The sequence below is a fragment of the Ursus americanus genome, chromosome 1, assembly GCF_024610735.1.
Source record: "Ursus americanus isolate L20-20 chromosome 1, mUrsAme1.1.p, whole genome shotgun sequence".
Classification (NCBI taxonomy): Eukaryota; Metazoa; Chordata; class Mammalia; order Carnivora; family Ursidae; genus Ursus; species Ursus americanus.
This window is the reverse complement of record NC_142127.1, coordinates 85,509,261-85,535,162: the sequence shown is the minus strand read 5'-3', so window position 1 is coordinate 85,535,162 and position 25,902 is coordinate 85,509,261. Positions and strand designations below refer to the sequence as shown.

Below are 25,902 nucleotides of genomic sequence, written 5' to 3'. Positions count from 1 at the left end.
GCATTACAGAAAAATGTAAGTAAATATTTAAATGATATCAGAGTAGGGACAGCTTTCTAAACACAAAAATATGGAACAAAACATTAAAGAAAATATGGACCTATTTGATTATAGAGAAGAGTAAACACATCTATGCATTAAGGATATAAAAATTTAAAGGCAAATGATACGCTGGAAAAAAATAATTACAGCAAGGTAAAAAGTAATAGTCTTAACGTATGAGTTCTTTCAAATTAATCAGAAATAAAAACCCCAGTAGGAACATGTGCAAAGGACAATAACAGGCAATTAAAAAGAGAAGAAACACAAAACTGCCAAAACATATATAAAAAGAACCTAACCACTCAAAATCCAATGTCATTAAGCATTTTTACAATCACCAGCTTTTTAAATAGAGATTCCCAGGGAGAACATTCTCGTTTTGCTCTGGTTGCTATACAGCATCTAGGTTATCTTGTCTTGTGCATTTGCCTGTTGTCTGTCTCATGTTGACCATTGGAGAAGAAACTACATCCTGAGAATTTTAATAAAACCTGAGATTTCTTAGGAAAACCAAATTCTTCAGTATCTTTGAGTAAATGCAGAAGTCTACAAAATACCGAGGGCTTAAAAAAAGAAGCAGAAGATAGAAAGGGACATGCCAGGACAAATTAGAGCTCATTCATCATGTTTCCCCTGATAATGCTTCTTTTACTCCTGTCGCTTGGTCCTATGATTTTAGGTTGGTGCTGGGGCAAGGCTAAAGGGATGGAATTGGAAGGAGACTGGTGAATTTCTGTGTAGAGCAATTCTGAGTAAACCACTCTTCTGACTCATCCTTGGATCAGGCTTTTGCCTGACTCATAGTTTATGGGGAAGTCACAGAGCCAATAAAATTTCCTGAGATGCTGTCTGCCAAACAGTCCCTGCTTAGTCACAGCTATGGGGGAAAGGGCTATGGAAGCAAGACCAGAGATATCTCTGGTTGAAATCTTAAAGACTGGAAAGTAGTAATCTAACCTTAATGAGAGCACTGAAGAACTCTGTGATGCTTATTATGCAGGCTCCCGATAATAAAATGGACTGCCAAGGGAAAAATGCAGCTCTTTCAATAGTGTAAAAGAAATCAACAAATAAGAAATATACAGGTATCAGAATGATTAAAACCATTCTTAAGCATTAAAAAAGTATATACAAAATGATTTAAGTATCCTTAAGATTTTTTAAACTTAATCTTATGTAAGAAACAATTGCATCATATAGAAAGTTGTGAAAGAGTAAAAATTTATGTAGCATTAAGAATGAAACTATATGAAATGTAATTTAATCAGGTAAGATATATAAGAAAAGTATATATACTACTTGAGTATTTAGAAACACAGGCTTTATAATTCCTTTTTTCCTTAGTGGCGCATCTTTAGAGTACATATGGTGTGACTACTTTCCGAGGTCATTTTGACCTTTACTTCCTAGCACATAAAGTATTATTCTTCTGTAAAGAAGTTCATAGTTTAATGGATAAGGTGTCAGGGAATAAAAAAAATGAGACTAAGCAAGAATACTCTGGTTCTTGGTCTTGCTGTTATAAATAATGCTCTCATTAAAATTCTGCCTCGGAAGAAAGGCAAGTCCATTAGTCTGGGAGCTAATTTTTACTGGCTCCTTAGATGTATGCATATTAAAAATTCAGCTTTTATAATTGCCAGTCATCAACTACCTAGTCATTGCTGTTCTTGGAGTTTTTAATTATTTACTTCATTTGCATAGACACTCCAATTTATGATCAACCATTTAGTTATCAAGGGACAGTTTAGTAATTTTTCTTTTACATTTTTATTTATCCCTTTTGTATTCCTAGGAAAAGCTCTGAGTCAGACCTTGTACCACCAGTGAGTCTTACCAGAAAATTAAAACTACAACCACTTCCATGAATGCTATGTGGAAACCATGGCTACTGACAGAACTTGGGAAAATTAGGGTTTTATTAGAACGAATAAAGGCCTCATGTCCAGTTAAAATATGCTATTTCTGAGTTCAGCATAATGGTTTGTGTGAAAACATCTAATAGCACACTGATGCCAATAGTACTTATTTTCTGTAATTTCCTTTGGGAGTGGATCTTTTCAGGAAAATAATAACAAAAATGGCATATTGAGCCACTAAAATAGTCATATCTTATTTGTCATCCCAATATTTTCATGATTTCTTGTTCAGAATCTGTGTTGTTGTTTCCATTTCCAATGGTAAGATTGGAAGAGTTTGGAAATTAAGTGACCAGCTTTATTGTTATAGAAGCCAGTGATGGTTGTGGAGTAAGTCCTGAACTCCGTCCTTGCACCAGAGATTTCTATACAGATTGGATGTTCTCTCGTACCTTTACAAAAGAGAAAAAAATACATAATGGAGACGTACACTCTAATTTGAATTCTATTTAAAAAGGTACACATTATAGTTTCACAGCTTCTGGTCCAAATAATTATTGAAGAATGTTTTATGCTATCTCTTTGTCCCATTGTAGCTAATGTGGGCATTACATTTGGTGGTAATGATGTGAAAGAATGAGAGAAAAAGTAGGGACCCAGGACAAACAAACACAGAAACATCAAAACGGCACTTATTTACAATATTTGACATCACAAAATGTATTTCAACAAAGTACTGGCAAGGTCCGTCTTGAAGAGACTCTGAGGTATTCAAATCCAGACAGATATTTTACTTCTGTATCATTATGATAGCACATTCATAATTTTATTTTTTTCCAGAAAGAAATACACATATATACCTTTTTCTTATCTTTGCCCAAGTTTTGAGTGTATTTTATAAACTTACTCAATAGTAGTACCTTCCCTGAATCACCCTTGATCTCGGGAATGCGCACCTTCCGTTTCTCATGTGGAGAGGCGTCACAGGTATTCGGGCTGTAATCCTGCTATAGAACTGAGCTTTCCCCAAGTCTAGTAAAATCTGCCTTAAAACATTTGATGTTCACAAAAAGTCCACCATAAAACTAACATTTCTATTGTGTGCCAGCCGATGTTTAAAACAATATACATATTTTCTAAAAGAGCAGAATATTGAAAAGACTTCATTTCCCTCTGCCCCCCAAGAAGCAGCTCAATTACTGAACAAAACCATTGCTTTGTCTGTCATCTGTGTTCTGCTACTGGCTCTGGCAGCAATAAAAGTGATTGATTTGTAATCACTGGTCTTATTGCTCTCCCTCCCTCTGCACTATCTGGAGGCTTTCTTCACATGGAATGCTGCAAAGTTAATGTGAATGGAGCCAAATAGCACCACCTGGATAGTGGGAATTGATTACGGAGTCTTCCTGTACCACAAGACTTCCGTGCCATTGTACCCAAAGCTCCTGGTGTGCAATCTACGGAAAACCCCCAGAGAGCAGAGTAGGTGAAGGACAACAGTGTAACAAAGGATGACAGTTCTGAAAATTACAAAATCACTCCTTCCCAACGCAGACAAACTTAGTACCTGAAAATAATTTTTCCCTGAAAACTTGACATCAAAGAATAATTTTGATTTATTTTCCTTTCTGCTTTTCTATTTCTCATTTTCAATAAGACATCCATCTAAATTCACCCAGTTATCAATACGGGTTTTATCATGTTCCACTTCTATAATATAGAGATTATGCTTTCTCCCTTGTGCTATTCTTAGTCTGCATATTTAAAAAATATTTTATGGCAGTTTTTGAGTTTATTCGATATTTCAGTAAGCAGCAAATATTTATTGTGGTGGATTTTTTTTTTCTATAAATATTGCCCTGTTCTAGGCACTGAATGAAAAAAAAAACTGAACCCATTGTATATGGGTTAAGTTTCACAAAGCATTCAAGCTCAATAAGGAAATACATGATGAGAACTTACATGAAAATAGAGATGGAGAATAGATAGGCAGTAAATAGAGGCATGAATGAAGTCTGATGCAATACTTAATTATAAGTTGGGAGTGAAATAGGGGAGACCAGAAAAAGCATCATGAAAGAGGTGGCATTTTTTTCTAAGCCTCGATGCTTGAGGAGGATTTTGAACGACGTAGGGAGAGTCATGATGTTTTAGAAACAGGAGTCAGTGTAGATGGTGCTTGGCTATTTGGGGCAGTCATAAGGTACTCTTTAGGGTCGTAATTCAGGGGTATTAGAGGGTTGTGTGAAGGTGAGCCGGGAAAGGTGGCTGGGGCAAAATCTTGGGAACTTTTAACTTCATGAGGAAGTTTTAGACCTTAGATTTGTAGATGACATGGAATTAACAAGATTTAAGAACAGATCCACATTCTAGGAAGTTAAATATGGTGACCATAGGAAGGGAAGATAAGTAAAGTGGACTTCCAAAACAAGGATACTATTTTGAAGGTTATTTCATTAGTTCTAGCAACAAATGATGATCTGCACTACTAAGGGGTAGAAAGAATGAAAAGATGAGATGAACTTGAGAATCATTATATACATGGAAACCAACGTGACAAGATATTTTGAAAATGGTTGACAAAGTTTAGAGGGAGGAGAGGGTCAAACAGAAAATGAAGCGTTTATCAGTTGTCTTGAATAGGCCAGAGTGATACTTCAAAGGCTAAGACAAAGTCTCCTGATTTAATGGAGAAAAATGAGTGATTCATTATATCTGGCCTTCAGAGAGTGTTTCATATTTTAACAAGGCCCTTAAATATTTCAAGACGTATAATATTATCAAAGAAAATATCATGTGATCTTGCATTCTTTAAGAATCAGTAGAGCTGCTGTATTATTATCTACTTGAAGCATTCAAAAATACATCTCTATGCACTGACACCTCAGACAGGCATATTGTAGAATATCCCGGCACTTTCCAGCTTTCTCTTTATCTGTTGTTTCTACGTGCTTTCAGTTAAGTGAATTTTAATTAGCTTTATTGTCTATTCCATTCTCAAATGCTAACAATTCTCTATGCCACTTGCTTCTCCCCTTTCCTCTTTATAAGGTTTTATTTTTTCCCTTTAAAGATTTAAATGTTACAATAGACAAAAACTTTCCTGATTTCATTCACTTAAAATTATTTATTGTGTACCAACTATTTTCCAGCTGTTGATCTAAGTGTCGTGATAAGACATATGTGATACAGTGGCACATGTCATTTTATATAACTGACTTACTATAGATTTTAGGTCAAAATCACTTTGTAATATTAGGACTACTTTTAAGGATAATCAAAAGTAACTGGTTTAACTATGGTAAATATGTTAGTGACATAGTGCTTAAGAACATGATTTTGGAGTAAAACAAGTATGTAAGTACTGATTCTAATCTTACTAGCTGTGTGGACATGGACGAGTTACCTTAACTCTTTAAATGTCAACTTTCTCATCTGTAAACATCAGGATAATATTGGTACCACAAACTTATAGGCTTATTGTAAGAATCACTTGGGATAAATATTTAAAGCTCTTAGCATAGTGGCAATTCTAGGTACTATAAGAATACTATTAAATTTTCATTTTTCAAAAGAAAAATTGAGTTAAAAATGTGCACCTTCTAAAGTAATAAAATAAAAAGTGCATTAAATAGTCCTTCTTTTCTTTAGGGCATATTTCCCTTTTAATTCAAGCCATAGTTATTACTTGTACAAAACACAAATCAGTTGTATTACTGCACAGAGTATTTAAACATCTTCAGTGAATTTACAGAATTCTGTTTAATAGCAGTTACAGGCTAGAAAATTGCCAGGGGCCCCATTAAAACTAATTCAAATCACTATATCAAATGGACAGCTGAAATTTTTTCATTTGTTTATATCTGGTTTCTGTAATTCAGTTAGTAGGTCAGCTTACAATTTAATTGCAAAGACTGTGAATTGAAGAACGGTTTATCAAATAACTTTCAGGAATTAAAATGATGAAATCCAGATGGTCCCATATATACAATCAAGAAGATGGCAGAATAATACATAAATTGCTGAGGTCTCAGAATATTTCTGGAGAAATACCTATAGGGTTATGCAATATTGACCTCTAAGAAATCTTTAACACCCTAAATGAGTTAATTTTCAGAGCAAGGTAATAAGTGCTCATAATATTTTATAGCTATCGCCAGTCTTTAAAGTTACACTAATGTTATATGATACATTATATAGAGCTACACTTATATCTACAGACTTATATTTTGAAACATCAAATGATATATGTTTATACAGTTCTTTCACATGCTGTTTTTTTCTTGTACCATTTATCTTGAATATTCCTCTTAAAGTTAATACACATGACTCCACATTACTAAATGACTACATAGTATTCCACTGCGTTTATTCTTTTCATTCACACAACAAGTAACTTTTTGAGCAACTACTACTTATTAGGCATTATTTGCGAAACTAGGGATACATAAATGAACAAAGCAATCCAAAATTCATTCCTCCACTCATGGGGGAGAATCTAGTGGGGAGAGATAGATTATAAACATAATAAATAAGTAATTTATATATTAGTAAAAGGTGACAAATGCTATTTTAAAATTAGAGCAGGTAAGAGAAATAGGAAACACAACAGTGAGTGAGATAGTAGGTGTCTTAAATACAGAGGTCTGGCATGGCCTCATTGAGATGGTGACATGTGAAAAAGGACGAGAAAGAGAGAACAAGCCATATACATATTTACAGGAGGTGGTTTCAGAAAAAGAAAGAAAAACTGATACGAAGGCTATGAGGCAAATGTATGACTGGCATGTTCTAGAATTATAAAAGAAACCAGTGTGGCTAGAGAGGAACCAGCTAGAACCGTGCTGTCCAATATGGTACCCACTAATCACATGTGGCTACTGAGCTAATGCAATTTGATATGCACTATAAACTATCAAAAAAATCTCATTAAAAATATTTATATTGATTATGTGTTGAAATGATAATATATGTGCTATAATGGGTTAAATACAATATGCTATCAAATCAATTTCGCCTGTTTTTGACTTTTTACTGTGCTACTAACAACTTGAAAATTGTACATGTGACTCACATTACATTGCAACTGGACAAGCTGAGCTAGAGGAATGGTAAGAGTTGTACTCAGAGAGAGGGGGAAAGGGTAGATCATGCAGGTAGATATTGGCTTCCATTTATAAAATGAAGAGCCTTTGGTGAAGTTGGCCACAGGAGTAACTGCTTAGACTTATGTTTTGCAGGAAATCACTCTGGTGGCCATGTTCAGAATAAACTTTAAGGGAATAGGGACTGAAACAATAACAATGGTTAGAAGGCTATTACGACAATAGGAGAGGTGGTACCAACAATACTTTGTGATGAACTGGATGTGGAATCAGAGGAATAGAGAAGTAAAACAACAACAACAACTTCAAGGTTCTTGGTAGGACCATCTGGAAAGATGGTATTACCATCAGCTGATACAGGCAATATGGTGGGAAACACAGATTTGAGGAAGTGGTATTAAAGATCAGGAGTTCCTCTCCTGCTGCCCCTCCCCCTGCTCCTTCTCTCTCTGTCTCTCTCTCTTTCTCACGCTCACTCTGTCTCTCAACTAAATAAATAAAAGCTTTAAAAAAATAAATATAAATATTCCTCTCACTTGAATAAAACCTCAGAATGGAACAGTTGGATAATATTGTAGGTAAATGTTTATCTTAAGAAACTGCCAAACTGTTTTCCAAAGAGATTTTTCTGTAGCTGATTTCTATTTCAATTACAGTGTGGTCAGAGAATATAGTTTGTATGAACTGAATCCATTTAAAGCTTTTGAGACTTGTTTTAAGGCCCAGAATACGGTCTCTCTTTGTAAATAACTGATTTGGCTTTGAAAATAATGTGTATTCTGTTTTTAGGTAGAATGTTCTATAAGTGTCAATTCAGTCATTTTGGTGGAAAAAACTGCTAAGTCTACTATATTCTTGCTGATTTTCTCTCTGTTTATCAACTATTGAAATAGGGATATTGAAATATCTGACTATATTTATGGGTTTGTCTATTTTTACTTGCAGTTCTATCAGTTTTTGCTTTAAGATTTTGAAGTTTCTTTTTAATCAGGTGCAAATATTTGGAGTTGTTATGTCCTTTGGATTAATTGACCTCTTTATCACTAGGAAATAACTTTTTTTACTTAATAATATTATTTTCTGTAAAATCTACTTTGGTATTGACGAGTAACTCCAGCTTCCACTGAGTTATTTTCAAATTGTATTTCTTTTTCATTCTTACTTCTAACAGATTTGTGCCTTTGTATTTAAATTGGGGTTTAGGGAGACAGGATAGAGTTGGGTTTTGATTTCTATACAATCTGACAATTCCTGCTTTTTAATAGGAGTGCTTAAACTCTTTACATGAAATAAAATTGTTGATATGGTTACTTTATATCTGTCATCTTGCTATTGGTTTTCTACTTATCCAGTCTATGCTTGGTTCAGATTTTCCTCCTTTTCGTTCTTCATTTAGATAGGTAGAGTTTACGCTTTCATTTTATCTACTTTATTGTTCTATCAGCTGTAACTGTTTCTTTTTAATTCTAGTGGTTGCTTTGGGGTGTATACTGTACATCTTTCCACAAAAACCATCTACCGATATTGTACACTTCCCACATACTTTAAGAACTTTATAGAAGTATACTTGCATTTCTCTCCTCACCTCTCTGCTACTGTTGTCATACATGGACTTTAAACTCATGTCCTAAGCCTCACAATACAGTCAATGTTTTTGTTTAAATAGTCAATTATCCTTTAAAGATTTTTTTGAGGTTAAAAAAAATTATTCACCCATGCAGTTACCCTCCCCATTGTTTCTCATTCTTTTGCATAAAACCATATTTGGGTCTGGTATTATTTTCCTTCTGCCAGAAGAACTTTTGTTAACATTTTTAAGTGCAGCTCTCTCGTAATATATTCTATCAGCTTTTGTATGTCTAAAAACAACTTTTTTTTGAGAGATATTTTCACTGGATACAAATTCAACAGTGGCAGAGTTTTGCTTCAGTACTTTAAGATACTGACCCATTGTCATCCACATAGTTTTATACTAGAAATACTCTGTAATACATATTTTTATTCCTCTGAACATAGCATATCTTTTCTCCCCCTCTCCCTGCTGCTGTTAATATTTTCATTTATAATTGGTTTTAAGAAATTTGAGTATAATGCATGTATAATTTTTGTTTCGTAAGCTTGGAGTTCATTACGCTTTTTCCTTCTGTGTGCTTGTCATTTTCAGAAAACCTTGAAATTTTTTTTCTTTAAGTATTCTTTTTTCTATCCCAACTTCTTTCAAGAACTCCAATCACACATATAATCTCACACCTGTCAGAATGGCTAACATCAACAATACAAGACACATCAGGTGCTGGTGAGGATGCAGAGAAAGGGGAACTCTCTTGCATTGTTGGTGGCTGTGTAAATTGGTACAGCCACTCTGGAAAACAGTATGAAGATTCCTCAAAAAATTAAACATAGAAGTACCTCGCAATTTAGCAATTACACCACTAGGTATTTAACCAAAGAATACAAAAATATAGATTCAAAGGGGTACATGGAGCCTGATGTTTATAGCAGCATTATGCATTATCTAGAATAGCCAAATTGTGGAAACAGCCCAAGTGTCCACTGACTGATGAATGGATAAGGAAGACATGGTATATATGTACACACACACACACACACACACACACACATATACACACACACGGAATATCATTCAGCCATAAAAAGAATGAAATCTTGCCATGTGCAATGACATGGATGGAGCTATAGAGTATTATGCTAAACGAAGTAAGTCAGTCAGAGAAAGACAAATACCATATAATCTCACTCATACGTGGAATTTAAGAAACAGAACAAACAAGAAAAGGAAAAAATAAAAAGAGAGCGACAAACCAAGAAACAGACTCTTTATAGAGAACAAACTGCTGGTTACCAGAAGGGAGGCGGGCAGGGGGATGGGTGAAATAGGTGATGGGATTAAGGGGTGCACTTGCTGTGAGGAGCACCGGGTGTTGCATGGAAGTGTTCAATCACTATATTGTACACCTAGAACTAATATTGCACCATATGTTAACTAACTGGAACTTAAATAAAAACTTCAAAAAATTAGCTTTCAAGTCACAAGAAGAAAAAAAAAAAAAGAATTCCAGTTACACATATAGTAAGGCACTCAAAATTGTCCCAGAGCTCAATGAGACTCTTCATAATTTTTATAATTCTTTTCCTGTGCATTTTATTTAGAGAGTTCCTATTGCTATGTCTCTTTTCTTCTATAATGTCTATTTTGCCATTAATCTCATCCAGTGTACATTTTATTTTGGGCACTATAATTTTCACCTATAGAATTTTTATGTGTCTTTTTTTATGGTATGCTTCTCTGTATCATATTGAATATATGGAATGTAGTCATAACTGTTTTAATTAGATCAAATGTTCTTAGGCTGTAATTCTAATATTTGTGACAATTCTGATAGATTTCAATTGATTATGTCCCTCCCCCATCCCCCAATTTTAGGTAGTGTTTTCCTGCTACTTTTAATGCCTGGTAATCTTTAATTGAGTAAAAAAAAAAAATGAGAACTTTACACTTTTGAGTGCTGGATTCTTCCTATTCCCATTAATACATTTATGCATTTTTTTCTGGGATGCAGTGAAATTACTTGTAAATAGCTTCACCATTTTGGGTCTTGCTTTCATAATTTGTTAGATGGGTCCAGAGAAGTCCTCACTCTAGGGCTGCTCATTCCCTACTGCTAAGATAATTCCTGAGTACTATAAAATACTGAGTGTGATGGTTAACTTTATGTGTCTACTTGGCTGGGCCATGGTACCCAATTTTTGGTCAAAGATCAGTGTAGATGTTTCTGTGAACATATATTTAGATGTGTTCAACATTTAAATCAGTATACTTCGATTAAAGAAGACTACACTCTATAATGTGGGTAGGACTTATCCACTCAGTTGAAGGCCTAAAAAGAAAAAGACTGAATTCAGTTTCCTGAGAAGGAGGAAACTGCTTCCAGACCGCTTTTGGACTCAAGCTACAACTCTTCTCTGATCTCCAGCCTGCCAGCTTCTCTGAAGATTTTGCATTTGCTAATTCATCCTAATTCATGCCTGCCCCCCACCCCAGTTTTTCTGTACATATTCTATTGGTTCTGTTTCTCTGGAGAACTCTAATATACTGAGTAATATACAAAGACCTTCCTGAGTACTCAACCCAATGCCCCACATATTGTGCTTTTTCCAATCTGGTTGGAATAGGCACAATTCTCAATACCATATGAGCTTTAGAAACTGCTTCCTCTAACCTTGGCATATGGTTCTTTCCCCAGATTCAGGCACTTTCCTCACACATGTGCACTGATCAGTACTCTGCTAAATGCTCATGGGGAAACCTCTGAAGTTCTCCGTGCAGCACTCATGTCTCCAGTACTGTCCTTTTTTTTTTTTTTTTTTTAAGATTTTATTTATTTATTTGACAGAGACAGAGACAGTCAGCAAGAGAGGGAACACAAGCAGGGGGAGTGGGAGAGGAAGAAGTAGGCTCCCAGCAGAGCAGGGAGCCCAATGCAGGGCTCGATCCCAGGGTCCTGGGATCCTGCCCTGAGCCAAAGGCAGATGCTTAACAACTGAGCCACCCAGGCGCCCCTCCAGTACTCTGTCCTGAAAACTCTAGCCACCTTATTTTCCCTGGACTTTCAACTTCTCCTCAAGTCAGGGAGTCTGTCATGTGCCATTGGTTAAAAGCTCTCTGGAGGAACTAAGCTGAGGCACTCCTCATGGGGCTTCTGTCATTTGTTTCCTATCACTCTGGTATCACAGTTCTTTTTTTTTTTTTTTTTTAAAGATTTTATTTATTCATTTGTCAGAGTCAGACAGAAAGAGCACAAGAGGGAAGGAGAAGCAGCCCCCCCCCCCCCCCCCCCCCACTGAGCAAGCAGCTCTACATGGGACTTGATCTCAGGACTCTGGATCATGACCTGAGCGAAGGCAGAAGCTTAACCAACTGAGCTACCCAGGTGTCCCAGGTATCACGGTTCTTTAGTGCCTGATATCCAGTGTCTTGAAAACCAATACATCTGCCATGTATTCCTTCACCCATATCACACTTCAATTGTCATAGTTTAACAGTATATTTTATTTGGGGAAAGAATTTTCTGCCTTTCTCATATGTAGTATATCAGATATTGAGATTTATTTTGTATTCTATCACTCTCTCTGACTATCCCTACCCCTCAAAAAAGAAATCCTGTTGGAATTTTGAACAGTTGTTCTAATTCATTAAAAAAAAAAAAAAAAAAACAAAACAAGACAAAACAAAACATTTTGGGAAACTGACCTCTTTACAATGCTAAATATTCCAGTCCAATACAAAGAAAATCTTTGCATTTACACAAGTCTTTTTATCACAGTAACATTTTATAGTTTTATTATTATAAGTATTATACATTGCTTACTAATTTTGTTCCAAAGGTTTTATGGTTTTACTGCTATTGTTTGTTTTCTGTTTGATATTTGGACATTTATTAACCCATCATCTTATTGATTCTCTTACTATTTTCAAAAATTATTTCAGTTTATTCTCTTGGGTTGTGGAGGTAAACAATCATATTTTCCACAATTAACAATATTTTTGTTTCTTTCTTTTCAAAATAAGAAACATGAATTTAAGCTCTATTCTCTGGTTCCTTATTCTTCCTAGCTCTCTAGAGTAATTGAGGAGCCAAGGCATGCAAGTGTACACACACTGGTAGTAACTGCATTTTGTGCAAAAACATTCAATATATTTTGGTTAACTGCGCATGCATAGAGGATGTAGGATTTTTTCCATTTTGTATGTAAGGATACTATTGTCATGTTCTTTCAGTTATTAAAAGACAAATTACACAAATACTGTAGAGGAGGTGTTAAGAGTCAAAGCTTCCTGTCTTTACTTGCCACTCTGCTCCATTTAATAGATGAAAATTACTAGACATAAGTATAGTAATTATCTAAACACCAACCAGGGATCATATCATTGAACTGATTATTTTAAATTACTGTTGACAGAATCCACTCCAACTAAACAAAACAATAGTGCTTCATTTCATACTGAAATTTTCCAATTTATTGATTTTTCTCTAATAAAACATGTCTTTCATAAATTATTACATGGATGTTTTTGGCAATTTCTCAAAGTTTTTATTTTTAATTTTTAAAAAAGATTTTATTTATTTATTTGAGAGAGCAGTGGGGAGGAGAAGAGGGAGAGAGAGAACCAGGCTCCCTGCTGAGCAGGAAGCCTGATGTGGGGCTTGATCCCAGGACCTGGAGTTCATGGGACACTTAACCCACTGAGCCACCCTGGCATCCTTCATTCAAAGGTTTTTACAATTTTATGTGGGATAGACCAAGAAACATGCTCCAAAATAAGGATGTGTGGTTAGAAGGCATTTATTAAGTTGCTTCATTAGTAAGCAAAAGATTTTTAAAAAAATGAAGACAATATCTTTCTGTTGCTGGCAGCTACTATTGGCACTCAGCCACCCATACCCTAATTTTGTGATTTTTATGCCTCTGTGCTAGGCAGATGTTTATCTAAATCATTTAAATCTCTATCTTCTGCATTTTAGACACATTTAGTATTAAGAGATGTTCCCTGTGTAACAGCATAGATTAAAAGTTAATTAAGAAGTTAAAGAAGGAGAAAAATAATTACTTTTCCATAGGCATTTGTTTCATTTTTGGCAGGTTAGAATTGAGGAAGTGGAATAAAAGTCTTGAGAATCAGAAATATTTTTAAAAATCATTATTGTTTGCTTTTTTATATACTGATAAGTGCCAACTTAATTAAGAACAGTAATCCATTTAGTAATGCAGGATGGGCTAATGGATAAAGTAACTCTACTCATGCAGTAGGATTATTTTGTAGGATTGATTTTTTAAAGTATTATATGCAAATTATCCATCGAAAATAGAAATCACTGATATATAATTAGAAATTCCATAGGAATTCAAACATAGTATGGTACAAGAGGAATTTAGGGAGTTTTTCCTAGAACTTTAAAAATACATAAACTCTAGCAAAAAAATAAATGTAATGAAGAGATTTTACATACCTAATTTTATGGTACTATGATTCAATGGGGAAACATCCTGCTAAATGGCTGTAGACTTTAGGTTTCCCATATATGCTCTGTCACTCTACTGCTGTGAACATCTCTTTAACCTTTAAAAATCCCTAGAGCTATTTCATACAGTGGTATTGTTACGGCAAAGGAATTAGTATATGTATATTATGGATCTCAGAAAATCTCTAGATTAGGACAAATTATTTTCAGCCTTCCCCAATAAGAGCACTGCTAATTGCCATATATTTATATTAAATTCTTCATGATAATAAACACTGTAATTATAACTACAAAATTACTGCCATTAAAAACCATTTTAAGCACCTTAAATTTGCAACAACAAAAAAAATCTCTTTGGACTAAAATAATATATGTAGCTATATAAGCAAAGAGGAACACAAATATATCCTGATTTACAGACATAGATTCTTTGTGAGGAGGCCAAGGCCACTGCTCATCAAAGCAGGCCATGTTCAGCAAAAAGTTGACAGAAATAGTAAGCCGGATATTCTCATTTCCATGGGTTTGGTTAGTAATTAATTAATAAATAATAGGGTCCATTAGACCTCAAAAATATGTTACACTTTGCAAAGGAAACATTATTCTCATGTTTTCTCTTTTATGTTCTTATATGCTCTATGAAACACTTGAAAAGCTTCTGATAGGGGCAATTATATAAATAAATCCTTGAATCAAGGATTTCCTATGGATTTTTTAATTATGAGTTTGTATTTAGCAATAAAGAGATAAAGGGTTTTAGAAAAAGAAAAAAAAAGAGGAGAGAAGAAGCTATTTCATTGATTCATTATTAACCTTTGAGTCCCACTTAACACTTCAATCAAAACTAAAACATTTATCTCTGTCACTAGGGACATGTATTAATACAACTCAAAGTTTGAAAAAGAGTTTTAAGCTTCATGTAAGTATACAGGGTGGGATGATGGAAACAACATAAGCTTTGGCACCAACAGATAGGAATTCTCTACTTGTCATTTCCTGACTATGTGAGTCTGGTCATGTGACTTCTTTGGGCTTCTGGTTCAACACTTGTATTATTGTGATCATTGCATGAGCAAACCTGAGTCAGCCTGGACCTTGTCTCCTGATCATCCGTGTACAATACTGCATTCGTCATTAGGGTGTGTGGCTGGTGTTTTATAGGAATGAATTATTTGAAAATGAGCTGGTGGTCCCCAGGGGACAAGGTTTCTCTGAAGGGGAAATCAAAGGCAGTGTGACCACAGAGAGGTCATACTTCTAGAGGGCCAACCCACTCCTGGTTCAGAAGGTCTGACATGCAGTAAGTACTAAACACATTCATACCCAGCCTCATCCACAGCACATCTTTGCTTTCAGGCAGTATTAATCAAAGATATTTTTGGTCAGTTCTTAATTATAACTAAAGAATAACATAGTGTAAAGCCCTGACAATTGTTTTGTTGTTGTTGTTTTGTTTTGTTTTGTAATGTAAGTGCTGACTTGAGCTTTGATTGATGAGGAATCCATTTCAAAGAAGCATTCACTTTAAAGACAAAGGAACACATTGCCAGCCACCCAACTAAATAAAAACCAGGCCACCTCCTTATACTGAGGCTCCTTTGTTTTAGAGGTGCTGGTTGATTTCCATAACTGACCCTTTGGATCACTTCCCTTTTCTCTTTCTGTGCTTTATTATTATTTTTTTTAAAGATTTTATTTATTTATTTGACAGAGATAGAGACAGCCAGTGAGAGAGGGAACACAAGCAGGGGGAGTGGGAGAGGAAGAAGCAGGCTCACAGCGGAGGAGCCTGAGGAGGGGCTCGATCCCAGAATGCCGGGATCACGCCCTGAGCCGAAGGCAGACGCTTAACCGCTATGCCACCCAGGCGCCCCTCTTTCTGTGCTTTAAATTCCTATTTTTCTGTTTTAAATTCACCAATAAACAGAGAGCTGGAAAGAGCTGGAAAACCCCAGATACCACTCTTGACTCCAATAAAAGCAGAACCCCCCAGCAGGCAGTGCTCTTTTGCTCTATGTGCCACCTCCTTATGCGGCCTCACGTATATAGTGCAATTTCCAGGTCTCGTAAGTAGTAAACCTTTATTTTTTCAGAGTTTCCTGATGGTTGTTGCTAAAAGGAGTCTTGCAATCACAATAAGGACCATAACAGCTGGTCCAACCACAACACTGGTTATTGATAGGCTGAGACCAGCACAAAACAAATACCTAGTTTTCATTTTCCTTTGCTATGGTCTGGTTAAGAAGATTTAATATGAATTGCAAATTCCTCCTGGTATAAATTAAAATTAAATTTAATTTTAGCTCAAATGGAACTAAATTTGAAACCCTGATTCAATTGGAATAGCTGTCTTCCATATTTTATGCAGTATCCCTACCCATACTTGCATTATATCTGCCCTTAGTCTTTTTCCTTCAGGTAAAATTATCTTGTTTTCTTTCACTTTTCTTCAGAAGCTCTGGCTTTCACGTCTTAAACCATTTTTTCCATTCATTGGAACTCTGGAACGTTGGGTTGCAGTCTCAAACAGGAAAAGGAGTTAAAGCCTATGCGATGTTGACTGTGAGCAGAAGATTTTCTTGTCATTTTCACAAAAGTGGCTTTCAGTTTTTGCCTATGTTTGTCTTTCTGCAGCACACATTGACTTTATGGCTAGAGTATGAAAGAAATTGTATAGAAAATCAACTAAGTTATAGAGTTTTCCCCTTTTATTCCCTTTTCAGTTAATCTTGTTTATTGTTTTAAATGTAATTCTGCTATACAGAGCAAGCAGAGGGGAAGTATGCGAAAAAAATCAGTTTTACTTGGAGACTGAATATCAACAGACACAGGTGGAACCAAATTGATGAGGGAGCAGAAGGCTAGCTGAGGACAGGTGGAAGCTGACACCCCACAACTACCCCCCCAAGGGAAATATGTGACATTCCTCAGGCACTCCTGGCTGCCCTAAAGGAAAAACAAATAGGTAATTTATAGAGATTACAATCCTGCAAGATTGAGTCTCCCTCAGTTTACGAAAGTCTTAGCAATTTACAAGAACAAAGCATTTCTATCAATAAATAACCTAGCTTCCAGAAGAAAATGTAGATACAATTAAATATCCTTATATCTGCAGCCCATTGACAGATACTTGAAGCGGGTAAAGTGTAATGTTCCTCCAGGAAGACCCCAACTATCTTACTGTTAATGCCTTACTAGAAGGAAAAACAACCTAACTTGACAATGGCAGGCAGGGCTTCAGGTATCCTGTGAGTCTTCTTTAACATATGAAAATCCTTTTGAAACCTCTCTTTCTCTTACCTTCCTCAACCCCACACTATATAATCAGCCACCCCTTAAAACCCCGGTGGAGCAGCTCTTTCTGCCCACAGGTCCTGTCCCCGTGTTTTAGTAAACCACCATTTTTCACCAAAGACGTCTCAAGAATTCTTTCTTAGTATCAGCTCCGGACCTCACTCCACCGAACCTCACCTATATTCCTAAACCACATCAAAAGTATAATTAAAATCGGCAGAAAGGATTTTTTAGTTTACTATTAAAAAAATAACAACACTTTTTGAAGTGAATTTATACTCCTGTTATTATAATATAATATCCTCCTTTGCAAAGAGGAAAAACTTCTCTAAAACTAAGGCTTGAAGAAAGGGCCTAGACCTTGACTCCACATAATCTGTGAGCAACACTGCAGTCAGCATTGGAGTCGTGGCTGATACAGACAAGTCAGAATTTAGCAGATGTGAATGATCTCAAAGTGAATTAGTTGTGCCTCAGAGACAAAGTATCTCCTTCCCTTCTTTGCCACATTCTGAGTTAAACCAGAAAAAGTCAAAAGCAGTGGGACTACATCAAAGAACATGAGACTTCTAGAGGGTCAACTTCTGCTTCAAAGGAAGTCCCCTGATGGCTGACCACTGGACACTAAACTCCTTGTCCAGTACAGCACTTTGGACCAGTTAATTCAGTTTACTTTATCCAGCACTTACAAAGGACTATGAGAGGTAGTAGAGGTGGAGAATGTCCATATTTTAAGATGCTTTTTGAATTGGCTGCCCTTTTCTACTCCATGTAAAAATAGTTCCAGCAACAAAAGTGATTTTGCAATAGTAAAAAAAAAAAAAAAAAAGAAAAGAAAAAAAGAAAATCATTGTTTTAATCGACATGAATAGAGCTTATATATTATATTCACAATTGAAAGCATTATACAAATATGTTCCATTTATTATCAATATACCATATTACAAATCACATAGGAAAAGAAATCTATTTTTTATTAAGTAAATAGGAATATGTGAAAAATTAAATCTGCCTCTAGGGCAAAATTTATCAACTACATCTAACAACATAGGATAAAAACCCCATGATATGCAGCTGCTTGGAGCCTGACAACAGACTCCCAAGGAAAGCGATAGTGATGTGCATGAGCCCTTTAGGTGGATCATCCTCGGCGATGTGGTCCGTCAGACTCTGGAAGGCAGATCCCCTGTGGGTATGTCAGTATTCTTGCTGACTCTATTAAATTGCAACTATGTGAACTTCCCCATCATGGGTCATCTACTCTTTAGGTGCAAGAAATGTTATATCTTGAGATTTTACACTATTCTAAGTACAACTGGAAAGGCCTAATTAGAATGTTACAGCAGATACAGTACATCATTGAGAAAAGCAAAATGAAAGTTAGCACCCACAAGGCAAGAGCAATACAAACTTTTAAGTGAATGAGATGGGGAAGGAAATAGCAAATAAAAAAGCAAATGAGTTTAATACAACTTTTCTCTCTGAAGGCTCTGAATCTGGCCATTTCATCATGCACAGAATGTGGTCCTGCAACTCTTCCTCAAGCGGAGCGTTAGTAAAAGCTTTTCCTGGCAATTCTTCTTGGTCTTCCTTTTTCTACCCTTAGTTTGATAAATGTCTTTTCTTTTTGAGCTATTATTCCTTTGCTATAAAATATTTTCAGAGAGGAAAAAAACACAATGAGCTGAGTAAGAGACTGGCATATAAAACACCAGCATTAGCAAAATAGTACTGCCCATCGTCCTTGAAAGGGTAACTTCTGGGTGGAGGCCATAGGAGAGGTAACGCCAAATTGCCAGAGATATTCTTGGAGCTAAATTAAAACATAACAAACTATTGTGTCATCAATATTAAAGGGTAAGACACTGCTGTGATAATATGTTTCTGAAAGTACAGTCAAAACTAATCCTCAGGGAAACAAGCAACCTCACTTTTCTAGCATGGCTCATCCTTCTGTATTCTGAGTACTTAACAATTAGGTTTTAGAGTAAAAATGAGTAATAATGTTCTGGTGATTGTCACGGTTTGGCTCACACCCTGTAATCTCTTTTGCGGGACTGAACTTTTTTTTTTCTTTTTTCTTTCTCCTAAAGCCCATAATGATTTTGGTGGAGAACAAATTTGGCTTAGTAACTCTAGAGAAGAAATAATCTGGTGAGAGAGAGGAGAAAACAGATGAGAGAAGAGGGGAAAGATATTTAGTAGTGTAGACTACCAAACTTCAAGTGCCTCTTACTGTTTTCAAGAAATGATTTTTACATTAATTCCTTTATTCTATGGGAATAAATGTGTTTCTTTGCAGATTCATTGTGAATGTGAAATAGGGTTAAAACTAATCAGTTAACTCATAAAATGTTTATATGGGCTTTTATTTTATTTTATTTTTATTTTTATTTTTTAAAAGATTTTATTTATTTATTTGACAGACAGACAGACAGACAGCGAGAGAGGGAACACAAGCAGGGGGAGTGGGAGAGGAAGAAGCAGGCTCCCAGCAGAGAAGCCTGATGTGGGACTCGATCCCAGAACACCAGGATCACGCCCTGGGCTGAAGGCAGATGCTTAACAACTGAGCCACCCAGGCGCCCAGCTTATATGGGCTTTTAAGATAAATATTAAACAAAGCAGGATAGTCAGAACTAAAGCAGACAGTAATAATAGTCCAAAACAATATTCTCTTCGAAATTTTATATTCATTCATTCATGTGTGCATGCATTTATTCAAAAATATTTGTTAGGAGTGAAGTGCCCATCTGTAAAGATGCAAATGTGAGCACACACATGCATGATCCCTGCCTTGTGGAGATTACAGTGTTGTGTGAAGAATTTGTAGTTCTATGAGTGACCATAACAGTGAAATTTAACATAGTCAAGCTTCCCTGAGGAAGTGGTTTCAGTGGGGGAGGTCTTAAGGATTGGTAGGTGTTAAGTAGGCAAAGAAAGGTAGGAGGGCTGGGGCGCCTGGGTGGCTCAGTCGTTAAACATCTGCCTTCAGCTCAGGTCATGATCCCAGGGTCCTGGGATAGAGCCCCCCATCGGGCTCCATGCTCAGTGGGAAGGCTGCTTCTCCCTCTCCCACTCCCCCTGCTTGTATTCCCTCTCTCACTGGCTGTCTCTCTGTCAAATAAATAAATAAAATCTTAAAAAAAAAAAAAAAAAGGTAGGAGGTCCATTGTAAGTAGAGAGCAAGACATGCGAAAGCCCTGCAGTGGGTGTACATGGTGAGCATGAGAACTATGGGAAAATCAGCTGGAATCGGCCAGACAGACCAAGAAAGGGGATAATATAAGATGAGGTTGGAGAGGCAAGTAAAGGCCAGGTCACTGAGGTTGTATAGATTATATTAAGACATTTAAAAAATTTTTTTCTAAGAGCAAAGCGAAGCAATTTATGATTCATAAACTGGAGTAGACAGGATTGGAAGGACGTATGAATATACAAAATCAGAATGTACTTTGGAAAATCACTAGGACTACAAAATGAAAAAAGATATGGTATCAGGCACACTGTAATGAGTAGATTAAGACACTATTGCAGTAATAACTGAAGAAGTAGCCTCATTCTGGAACTGAGGAGGAAACCAGCCTGCCTTCCGGGTAATTCCCCCCCTTCTGCAGGATCACATGTGTTTATCGCCAGACAGCACTATAGTCCTGACCCATAAAATCCCAGAAGTTCAATGGCCTTTCTTCATTTTGTCCCATTCCTGTCCCATTTAGTCTAAGCTGGTGGTGCTTCTGCTGTTGAACCCTATCTGTCTCCCTGGCTTCTGCAGAGAGGTTGATTAGATCCATGAGTCACACCCACAATTGCCTTATGGAATTACTGTCCAGGCCATCTTTGGTGTTTTCTCTAGAACGCACTTTCTCAGTTTTTGCAATATGGATAGACTGAGAATTTTCTAGCTCTTCAAGTTCTGGTTTCTTTTGGCTTAACAACTTCTTCAACTAATCTCTCTCCTCTCACGTTTTACTATAAGCAGCAAGGAGCAACCAGGTCACACTACCAACACTTTGCTTAGAAATCTCCAGAGCTAAATATCCAAGTTTGTCACTTACTGCTTTTCACAAAATATTAGAACACATTTTAGCCAAGTTCTGCGCTGCTATATAATGACTGCCTTTCCTTCAATTTCCAGACACGTTTCTCATTTTTGTTTGAGACCTGATCAGAAGCACCTTTAACATCCGTATTTCTACCAACAGTCTCTCCAAGGCAATCTAGGCTCTTTCCAGCATGTACCTCATAACTCTTTTGGTCTCTGCTCTTTACCCAGTTCCAAAGCCACTTCAACATTTTAGGTATTCATTGTAGCATCACCTCCTTCTTGGTACCAAAATTTGAATTAGTATGCTAGGGTTGCCCTAACAAAATGTCACAGATTGGGTAGGTTAGACAATGGAAATTCGTTCTCTCACAGTTCAGGAAGCTGTAAGTTCAAGATCAAGGTACTGCAGGATTGATTTCCTCTGAGGCCTCTCTCCTTGGTTTGCAGATGTTCTCATTCTATTCTCACATGATCTTTTTTCTGTGGGTATGCATCCCTGGTGTCTCTATCCAAATTTCCTCTTTTAAAACAACACGGGTTACTTTGGGTTAAGGACCTATTCATAAGACCTTATTTAACCTTAATTACCTCTTTAAAGGCCCTGTCTCTAAACACAGTCACATTCTGAGGTACTGGGGGTTAGGGCTTCAACATATGAATTTGGAGGGATCAGAATCCAGCCTATAATAGGCCTCTTCCCATGCTTCTGCTTAACTCCATAGTTCCTTACTAGGATACTCACCTGTTAGGCTGGTGCCTTCTTATCTCTCCTCATCCCATTAGTCCTTCTATCTCACAGATGAGCTTTACCTCTGGCCCTCCTGTTATTAACTGCTGTCAGGTTTTATATTCAGATATCCAATACATATATCTAGAATTATGATTTATTGGAATGAGAATGAGGTAAACTATGTGAGATCGAGAGAGAGAGAGAGAGAGAGAGAGAGAGAGAGAGAGAACCTATACTGTTTAGGGTACTTAATAAGGGTCCCTATCTTTTTCTCTAATTTCATGGATATCAATTACTTAAACAATACAAATTACATCAAGTGTTGGATAAGAATGTGATAACTTGAAGCTTCACTGCTAAGTTTTACCCAAGTTCCTCAAATCAGACCATTTAGATATTGGTGCTGACATAGAAAGAACCAGGATAGTGCTTCTCAAAGTGTTTAGAAAAATTGTGTTAACCAGAACTACTTGGGATACTTGTTAAAAACAAAAACAAAAAAACAAAACAAAACAAAACAAAAACACATTCTTAGAATCTTCAAGGTAAACTTAATTAGAATTTCTTGATATGGGGCCCAGGAGTCTGCATCTAAACCCAACCTTATCAGGTTACTCTTAAATACATGAAGCTAAGGAAATTTAACTAGAATTTTCTTCACCCCTCTTTCTTGGTGACAGAGACAGTCATAATTTCTAAGGAAGACAGCCCTTTCTCTCTTACTAAAAGGAACAAAATACTATAATGCAGTTGGTACAAGTTTTGATAACATGGACTGAAGTATGAAGAAAGGTCAGTTTGTTGATACCCTTCAAGAATAAAAAATTCTATCTGAAATGTATATAAATAAAATCTAACTTTTATAAATTATTTTTCTATCAACTCTATTCTTTAACATAGAACATATCTTAAAGCTGTTTTATATATTTTTCAAATGACGTTTCTATAAAATATATGTTACCAAAGTATATTAAAAAAAATGACTCTTTTTTCTTTTTCCTTGTAATTTGAGGTATGTCATATAGCTTCTCTTAAAAAATTAACTCTATGTAGGTCCAGTCTTGCCCTCATGGGATTTGGCCCTCAGGACTCCCCACGGCTATCTCCAGATTTCTCTCAGTAAATTCACAATGGCTGAGGGGCAGCCTGCCAGTCCCAGCGACCTGGCATGGAGCCCACAGAATGTACAACTGCAAAATCTGGTTTTGAGACATCTCAGAAAAATGATACTATGTGAATGGAAAATACTTATAATCATGTATTTTAAAGGTCATAATTTACGTTAGTATAATATCAACTAGGAATAAGAGTATATCTATAATAATTTATATTTATAACCAGATAGAGATATTTCTACCAGAATGATTAATTTATATACATGATTTTCTCTAGAATGGCACTGTTATTTCTGAAACAAAACTAGAGAGAATGCCACACATCAGAAAGCATAAGAGAGGTTAAAAAATAAAAAGCAGCTTTAGGTTAATCTGGGTAAGGAGGTGAGGCTATCATTCATATAATCCAGATCAAAAAAGCCAAATACTGAAGGAATAGGAGAGATGTTTCTGCTCAAATGATCAAGATCAGGACTACCTTTAATACAACAAAGCTTCATTTAATTTCTTAACTATTCCTTTCTAGTCATTGAGACTAGCGTTTTCAGATTGCTGTAAGTATTTTCACTTTAGAAAATGCCTAAACTGCTAAATTCTCCTTAGATGTTACCAATGGGGAATATGGATAAGTGGTTTGTTTCTTTCTTCAGAGCCATTTAGGAACCCTGAGCAGCCCTACTGCTGCTCACACCCCAGGAGGAGCTGCAGCTGCTGGCCTGTCACCATCACCACAACCGTGAGCAGCGAGGCGGAGACCCAGCAGCCAATTGCACCCTCAGTGCTGCCCTCACCAAGCCCATCATCACCAGCAATCACACAGGGAACAGAGGTCAGGGCAGCCTCACATAGGTGGTACCTGCTGTAATGGGGAAGAAGGTCATTACAACAAAGGTTTTGGTAACAGTAAAATAGTTCAATGTAAGACACGATATGGTTACATCAATATGAATGACACCAAGGATGATGTATTCGTGCACCCAACTGCCATAAAGAAGAATGACCCCAGGAAGTACCTTCACGGTGTAGGAGATGGAGAGACTGTGGAGTTTGATGTTGTTGAAGGAGAAAAGGGTGTGAAGGCAACAAATGTTTCAGGCCCTAGAAGAGTTCCAGTACAAGGCAGTAAATATGCAACAGACCATAACCATTACAGACACTCTCCACAAGGCAGGGGTCCACACAATTCCCAGAAGAATCTCCAGAATAGTGAGAATGGGAAAAAAAGCAGGCTTGGAGAGTGCTCTTGAAGGCCGGGCTTAGCAGCACTGGCCCTACAACAGGGACTCTTCCCACCTTACTCCATGTGGAGACCCTGTGGGCTTGGACCACAGTCTTCCAACCCTGCTGTGCAGGGAGAGGTGATGCCAGGGCGTAGGAGAACAAGGTAGACCAATGAGACAGAATATTCATTGGGATTGTAGGCCATGACTCCACAAGCATCCTCCTTGCCAAAGGCAGCAATAAGCAATAAGCAATGAAGAAGGTAAGGAAAATCAAGATAAGACCCAAGGTCAGCAGCCACCTCAACGTTGGTACCACTGCATATTCAATTACTGACATAGACACCAAGAAAACAAACCACAAGGTGGCAAAGAGACAAAGCAGCCAATTCACCAGCTGAGAATTCATCTGTTCCTGAGGCCTACCATCTGTACTATCATCTAGTTTAGTCATACAGCAAGAAGAAATGAAATTCCAGCAATAAGAAATGAACAAAAGATTCGAGCTGAAGACCTTAAGTGCTTGCTTTTTGCCCATTGACCAGATAAATAGAACTATCTACATTATCTATGCAGCATGGGGTTTTTAAGTATAGACTTTAAGACTTTTTTTTTTAACTCACTATATTAACAAAGTAAAAACAGGCTGCATTTCTTCATAACTGCCCTCTAACAAAAGTGGATATGAAGGCGCATTTTACTGCTGAGCACTTTGATGGACTGGGATAGATCAATTTAGAGGAGAAACTTAGAAGTCCTGAATCTACATACTCACTGCATAACAGTGAACACTGATTAGTAATGATCAATCTTACTATCTTACTATTGATAATCTTACTAAATAAAAAAGATGACTGGACTCCAGCCAATAATTAATTAATAGATAGATAGGTAGATAGATAGCAAAAGCAAGATAATTAGTTGGCATCAGACTTCTAAAAAACTGAATACAAAATAATGTACCAGTAGAATAGCATTTAAAAATAATCCAAGGAAAGAAAATGTAAATCATGGATTTTATAGTCAGCTAAGTTTCTATTCAAGGATCAGCAGTAAAAAAACATTTTTAAATACTCATGGAATCCAACTAAGAGATGAATTAGGACATTACAGCAATAGGGTTACTGGTGAGCTTTTAATATATTGTAGATTTAACACTAAAAGGTGAGGTGGATGGTGAAATAATAATGTTTTATGATATGTGCTACATAGTACGTGTTGTATGTTCTGACAGAGTAGAAATAATGCAACTAAAAATGACAGGAGAAGGGAGAAGTTATTGTTGTGTAGGCAGTAGTTTGGAGTTAAAAGTATGTCATTAAAACTGCAAACAATGTAGTAACATGATTAAAAAAAGAAAACAGGCAAATAAAAGAATTTTAAAAATAAGTAAAAAGTTAGCCCACAGAAAAAAAATATAGTCCTTCTTAAACACCAAAAGAATTT

At 36.3% G+C, this 25,902-nt stretch overlaps 1 protein-coding gene and 1 pseudogene across 1 annotated transcript in view; one reads left to right on the top strand and one right to left on the bottom strand.

The window, feature by feature from the left end:
- The window catches only part of SPAG16 (sperm associated antigen 16), a 920,765-nt gene that overhangs the window by 314,816 nt on the left and 580,047 nt on the right, over window positions 1-25,902 (bottom strand). The gene's annotated exons all lie outside the window — the stretch shown is intronic.
- LOC123798014 (Y-box-binding protein 1 pseudogene) lies at window positions 21,742-24,906 on the top strand (annotated as a pseudogene).